This window comes from Orycteropus afer, unplaced genomic scaffold (assembly GCF_000298275.1).
Source record: "Orycteropus afer afer isolate SDZICR_OR568_19922 unplaced genomic scaffold, OryAfe1.0 scaffold00393, whole genome shotgun sequence".
Taxonomy (NCBI): domain Eukaryota; kingdom Metazoa; phylum Chordata; class Mammalia; order Tubulidentata; family Orycteropodidae; genus Orycteropus; species Orycteropus afer.
Window position 1 is genome coordinate 970,711 of NW_006921980.1, and position 7,748 is coordinate 978,458.

Consider the following 7,748-nt stretch of genomic DNA (forward strand, 5'->3'; position numbering starts at 1 on the left):
GAGGACTAAGGTGTGCCTGACACAGGCTATGGTATTTTTAATCACCTCATATGCATGTGAGAGCTGGACAATGAATAAGGAAGACCAAAGAAGAATTGATGCTTTTGAGCTGTGGTGTTGGCAAAGCATGCTGAAAGTACCATGGACTGCTAAAGAACTAACAGGTCTGTCCTGGAGGAAGTGCAGCCAGAATGCTCCTTGGAGGCAAGAATGGGCAGACTTCCTCTCACCTGCTTTGGTCATATTGTCAGAAGGGACCATTCCCTGGGGAAGGATGTCATGCTTGGTAAAGTGGAGGGTTGACGGAAGAGGGGAAGGCCCTCAACAAGATGGATAGACATGGTGGCAGCGGCGATGGGCTCAAGTATAGTGGGAATCATGGAGCTGGCTCAGGACCAGGCGTGTTTCGCTCTGCTGTGTATAGGGTCACTGTGTGTTGGAGACAACTTAACAGCACCTAACAACAACAACAATAATCCTTATGGAAGCAGATCACTAGGCCTTTCTTCTGCAGTGTCTCTGGGTGGTTCAAACCTACCAACTTTTAGTTTAGCAGCACAGTGCAAACAATTTGTACCATCCAGGGACCTGTAGCCCACAGTTACTCAACCAAACACTTACACAGGTGTTGATGTGAAATTATTTTGTGGATGTGATTTATATCTACAGCCAGTTGACTTGAAGTAAAGGAGAGTATCCTAGATAGTCTAGGTGGATCTGATTCAATCAACTGAAAGTTCTTAAGAGCAAAACTGAGATTTCCCTGAGAAAGAAGACATTCTGCCCATGGACTTCAGAGACACCTCCTGCCCAAGAATTCCAGGCTGTCAGCCTGCCCTACAGATTTCAGACTTGCCCAGTCAACCTCCCACAATCATGTAAACTAATTCCTTACAATGAAATATCCACCCTACTGGTTCTGTTTCCCTAGTAGAACCCAAGAATCTACCTAATAAAATTAATCCATCTTATCATTCTCCCTCCCAGGACCCCCCATTGTGCTCTCACAGATCTTTCCCATGTTCTTCATCCCAGTGAATAGGGCTCAGGCCAGAAGCTCAGGGTCTGACTTAATTCCTTCCTCTGGCCCCTCTTGAATCTGTGCACATACTTTCACTCATCCCTCCACCCCCACCTGCTCTCCCTCTAGTCTCCACCCTAGCCATTTCACTGGCTCCCTGTCTTCCTGAGGGCCCTCACCCATCCACTGTCCCCACCACCACCAGCAGCCAGAGCAGTCCCTCTGAGAAGCCCATCTCCCACATGTTGAAAGCCCCTTCAAGGTCTCTGCTATGCTCAGGATGGAGCCCATACCCTCCATGCAGCAGGCTCTGCCCATCTGCACTGGCTGCCTCATTTCCATTCCTGGAATGGGTCTTCCTCTCTTACTTCTGCGTCTTTTCATTAACCCTTCCTCTTTCCCTACCATGTTGCCTGCCACTGTCTCCCCTGGACATGGTACCCACCCAACACATAGCATCTTGTGCACATGGCCCACCTCCAGGTATTGCCCTTGCTGCTTGCCTCCCTAAGCCCCAGCAGACTTGGCTTCTGAGGGCATGGGCACAGACTGTCTTTACTCAGTTCCTCCTTCAAAGCTTGGAACATAAGTGTTCAAAAAACATTTGCCAGAGGAGTGGTTGAATGAACTGATTTTCCCACACTTCTTCTCTCCTTCTCCTCTAACTGATCATAATATAGAACCAAGGAAGTGTGTTTCATCTGTTTGGGTGTTTACTGAAGGGTATACCATTGTCTCTGTTTGTGAATTAACTGAAAATAATTAAGATAAAGGATATTTTGTCCCTTAAGAAAACTAAATAAATCTACTTTTAACTCATATGTCATTTGTTTGCTTCCCAGTGGTCCTTGATACTAAAATATGATCCACTCTACTTGTTGATTCTTCAGTACACCCAAGAAGAACCTGGGGCTTTGGGGCCACTTCTTTGGGGTCTTAAGCAGTGGGAAAGGGTTTTGTTCTGCCCCATGTCTAGTGGTGCTTGCATTGATGTTTTTTGTGGCTTTGTGACTGTATTGGGTAGAATCAGCTCAGAGCATCTTCATGTCTCAAGCCAGCCAGAGCCTAGGTTCCTGAACCAAACCTTTCTATCCATCTCATATAATTCTTATAGGTCAATTCATTAGAGGAAGCCCATGGTCCACCAGAACCCAGCCCTGAAGAATGTTCCCTCAGTCCAATGTCCCTTCTGGGCAAAGCCCTCAGGGATTACATGCTTGCAGAGGTGACCAGGTGCCCAGCACCCACACTGTAAACACTGCAGCCACACCCTGCTGGGGGGATATGGAAACAGGAATCATTTGTTAAAAAGTGCACCTTGAACCTGGACCTGACTTGACATCCTTCTCAGTTTGAGACCCTGTTTTTCCCTTCCATGTCTGTGTATCCTAGTTATCCTACAATGATGCTTCTGCACTGGAAAACTATTGGGACAATGATTAAGCTAACATTACTGGGCTGCCTAATGGCAACACATTCAGTTTTCTTTAATTAATTAAGTGAAAAGATCAGATACAGCAATGATGGCAAGACCCTGAATCCTAACAGTTAGGTTCTAGTCACATCTGGGGCAAGAATCCCGTGGCCTTTTCTGAAGTGACCCTCTTTTTCTGCAGAAGCTCTGGTGGCATAGTGCATAAGGCATTTGACTGCTAACCAGAAGGCTGGCCGTTCAAACCCATCAGCCACTCCTTGGAAGGAAGGTTGGACAATCTACTTCCGTAGAGATATGCCTCAGAAACCCAAGGAGCTGTCACAATAAGTTGGATTCAACTCGACGGCATTGAGTTCGGTGAGAGCTCTCCTTCTGCTGTGGAAAGCATCCTCTCAGCATCCTTTTGCAGAAAGCTCAGCCATTCAAATCGGCTTCCCCTCTAAGGCCCAGCTTCGTTCAAGTGGCATGCACATCTCCAGGGTACTTTTCCACCCTCCCTGTGCTTAGTTGCAGCCATTCAATCTACTCGGAGATCAAGTCGCACTTTTTATAAGCTCAGAACTTTAAGATTCTTGCACACAGATATCAAATTTATCAAGGGCGCGGGGGGACAGAGGATATTCTAAAAGCTCCATCTTTCAGGAGCTAAGAGACTGAGAGGGGGCTGCCGAACCTCCTAATTCCGAGGCTGCAGACAGCAAAGCAGGTGAACCGCCAGCAGACCCTGCGAACCACCTGGCTGCGGTCCCGCGGGCCTCCGCGCTGACTGCCATGGAAACCGCACACAGTCTCAGCGCGCTCAAGGAGCCAGACAGCATGATGGGCAAGGCCACGAAGTGCAGAAAACATCTGAGCAGAGCAAAGCAAAGCCTTGGGAAGCTGGCCCGCTTTTCTCAGATCTAACCTCCACCCTTTGCATGTTTAGAGTGATCCTGAGTGACCCCCTCTGCCTCAAAAGTGGAAAATCACTGGAGAGAGTAGAGGATAAGAAACCCAGATTCGAAGGAACCGTCTCTTTTGAGCTTACAGTGACTCACAGTGTTTCAATTACTGTGCACTGAATGACAATGAGAAGGGCAGCCCTTGAAACCCAGTGAGAAAACAGTCACCCACCTGTTCCAGTCAGAAAGCAGAATTGAGATATTACCCCTCCCAACTAAGAATTTCATGCACCACCCCCAGCTCCCTCCTTGTGATTTGGCTAGACAGCTGCTAAATAGCAATATTACACATCCATTACTACTTCCGTAGTGATATTGCCTCGGAAACCCAAGGAGGGGTCGCTATGAGTCGGGGCCAACTCGACGGCACATAACAACAACAACATTACCATAGCAAGCCACAGCAGGTAAGTCTAAGAAGGAAAAATTATAGTCTCTCTCTTGTCTCTTCTCCATCCTGCATAGGTCATGAAATTAAAATCTGTCTTGGCATAGTTGTAACCATCTCTTTCCTCCAGTAAGAAACCATCAAGGACTGCCTATTGTCTGCAGAAAAATTCCAAAGCCCTTACTTAGTATCTGGAAGGCCAAGTTCTCCACAATGTGTCCCTAATCTTCCCCTTCACTGCTCAACAGGTTGAACGGTTACCCCAACCATCTGCCCTTCACCTTGTCCTTTAAACATTCAGGTTCCAGATGAGTCCTCATCTGGAGCGTCATAAAGCAGGTATAGTACATTGCCTACTGGAGAGTGGCTTTACTTGTGCTGTGGAAACTGGAATAATATCTGAGGACAAATATACCCCTGCCAGGAAAATATGCAAGTATTATTCGGTATTAAAAGGCAAGAAGGAGTCTCTGGGTGGTGCGAACAGCTAACACATTCAGCTGATAACCAAAAGGTTAGAGGTTTGAGTTCACCCCAAGGTGCTTCAGAAGAAAGACTTAGCAATCTACTTCCAAAAAACCAGCCTTTGAAAACCTTGTGGAAAATTCAATGGCAATTGGTACTGCTAAAAGGCAAGAAAGGATTAGAAACATTCTCACCTAGGAGAAAAGAATGCCCCTACATTGGTAGGGGAGGGCAAGATGGTATAACTTATAAAAAGGCACCTGGCAAAATCTGTCAAATTTATAGATGCAAGTACAAATACCCTTTGATCCAGCATCCCACTTCTGGAAATCAATCTTCCAAATACATCTGCACAGGTACAAATGGCAGATGCATGATATTATTCATTAGGGCATTCATTGTAATGGCAAAAGATTAGAAACATCCCAAATGCCATCAATAAGGCTGGTCGGTCATACATACACTGTCATACATCCACCTAGTGGAGCACTGAGAGTTGTAAAAGACAATGGGGGAGATCTCTATAGACCAAAAGGAAAAGATCTCTAGAATATATTGTTAAGTATAAAGCATGGCACCCATTTTTAAGGAAAGGAAAATAAAAATATATATTCATATATATAATTGCTTAAGGCAACACTAGTAGTATATATATGCCAGTAACCAATTGTCATTGAGTTGATTCAGACTCATAGGGACCTCATGTGTGTCAGAGTAGAACTGTGCTCTATAGAGTTTTCAATGGCTAGTTTTTCACAAGTAGATCACCAGGCCTTTCTTCCAAGGTGTCTCTGGTTGGATTTGAGCCTCCAACAGCCAAGCATATTAACCATTTGCAGCACCCAGGGTCTGCAGAAATATAAATAAGAATCTAATCAAAACGGTTACCTACAGGAGGTGATAAGGGAGGGCAAGGAGTGGATGGGAATATGTTTTTATGTCATTTGGGATTTTGAACCATGTATGAAAATTAAATGTAAGCTTAAAAAGGAAATTATATATACACAAACATAAATCATTATGAAATTCAGTAAATTCACAAAGATATGTAAAGTTGAACTCTATAGAATCTATGTATTTTGCCCTTCCTTCCCTATAGAAGCTTCCTTGAGGGAAAGCATTTTGTCTTATTGTCTTTGGGCATTAAGACAGAGCTTATAATATGTATTTAACAAATGCATATTGAATAGATTGGTGCTGTTTTGTGGAAATTGACAGTCACAGATAAAATGCCAAATAAGGAACCAGTGCACCTTATTGGGACTGTTGACTTTATTTAACAAGAATCACCATAGTGATGATAGAAAAATGAAAGAAATGACACAGGTTGCTAACAGTAGCAGCCTGGGACAATGGGCCCCTGAGGCAAAACCTAGACCATCTGAACAAGGAGTTTGTCCTTGGCTATTAAAGTATCAAGTTATTTGATATCAAGCTTGGGGAAATTTTGTTGTAAAATTTTGTACATTTAAAAGCAAATGCTGAAAATGTTAAATATGCATTATCCCTTGAAATGTGAAGCTAAAATATAGGAGATTTGATTTTCTTGCCATTTTTTCCTTTGCTGATTCAAAAAAAAAAAAAAGTAGAAGAAGAAAAAACAGGAAATAAAGTCTGGTTTATATATAATTTGTCACACATGTAATATATCCAACTTTGTAAGTACTCCAAGTTTTCATTAACTCTGCTGAAATATATTTACATTAAGAAATCACTGAGCCCTAATGTCGTTAGTTTCAAACTTCCAAACTTAGTTGTTTTGCTAAAAAAGCAGATCAGAGCCAGATGGAGGACCAAGCACCCCCATTTGACCTCCTTCCTAACTAAAGTTTCATGAATGACAGAAAAGACTTGTTCAGTTAAAACAAGTCAAAAGGGAAAAAGAAATCTATAATGGCATGGGAAAATAAGAAAGAGCACCACCTTTGGACCAAAGCGTAGTATTTGTCCCCAGTCTAAATCTAAGAGTGTGAATATCTGGCAAGAGAGGCAAGACAGTAACCCAGTAGGTACTGACCTCACAAAGGACAGGGAACTCCTACACCACTCTGAGTAATAGCTCCTGCCTTACCCCAATAATCATCAGAGGTAGGTATGATAAATAGAATAAGCAGGCAGTCATTGAATGAATTGTGTCCCCCAAAATGTGTTGACTTCTCACTCCTAACACCTGTGAATGTAATTTAATGTAATGTAATCACCTCTCATGATGCAATGTGATCAATTGATAGGTTGAGGTAATACCAGTGTTGGGTGTATCCTAAACCTAATCAATTCTCAACTGTAAAAAAAAAAAAATGCAGAATGGACATAGACACACACACACAGAGGAAAACATACATCATGTGAGGATCACCAAGGACCCAAGCAGGGAAACAAGGAATGACTGGGGCTACCAGCAAAGAGGAATCAACACAGCTGAAATCCTGATTTGGACTTTCTGTCTCCAGAGCTGTGAAAAAATAAATTTCTGTTCTTTCAACCAACTTATTTGTGGTAGTTGTGTTATAGCAGCCCTAGAAACCAAGAAGTATGTTAATGAGAATTTTGAGCTATAAAGATAGGCAGATAACCAAGAATTACCAAACATGTAAGAAACATCAAGACCATGAAAAAAATGATATCAAAAATAATATAGAAGAACTGTAACCAAAACAAATTAATTGATAGAATAAAGAACACATCTTAATAGGTATATCTATCTTCATAGAGCTATTAAAGGATCTTTCACCCATAAAAAATTAATATAATTAATTCTAGATATTAGAAGCTGAAGGTTAACTGCAAAAACTCAATAGATGGAATGAATAGTAAAATAAACACAGGGGGAAATTAGTGACATGGAAGACAAAACTAAAGAATTCTTCTAAAGCTTAGTATAAAGGGAAAAAATAGAAAGTACAAGTCAACAATCAAGAGGCAAGGAGGATTGTTGTTGTTGTTGTTGTTGTTGTTGTTGTTGTTAGGTGCTGTCAAGTCAGTTCCTATTCATGGTGACCCCATATATGACAGAAACAAACATTGCCCAGTCCTGCACCATCTTCACGATCATTGCTGTCTTTGAGCCCACTGCAGTCACTGTCAATCCATCTCATTGAGGGTCTTCCTCTTTTTCACTGACCCTCTACTTTACCGAGGTGATCCCACGGAATGTGGAAATTATAGAACAATATCATCAATATCACACGCAAGTAAAATCTTACTGAAGATAATTCAAAAACAGTTGCAGCAGTATATTGACAGAAAACTTCCAGAAATGCAAGCTGGATTCAGAAGGGGATGTGGAGTGAGGGATATCATAGCTGATGTCAGATGGATCTTGGCTGAAAGCAACAAATACTAGAAAGATGTTTACTTGTGTTTTATTGACTATGTAAAGGCATTCAATTGTGTGGATCAAATTGTGAAGCAAATGGATTCAAACTGTGAATAACATTTGAGAAAAACTGGAATTCCACAATACTTAATTGTACTCATGAAGAACCTGTACATAGACCA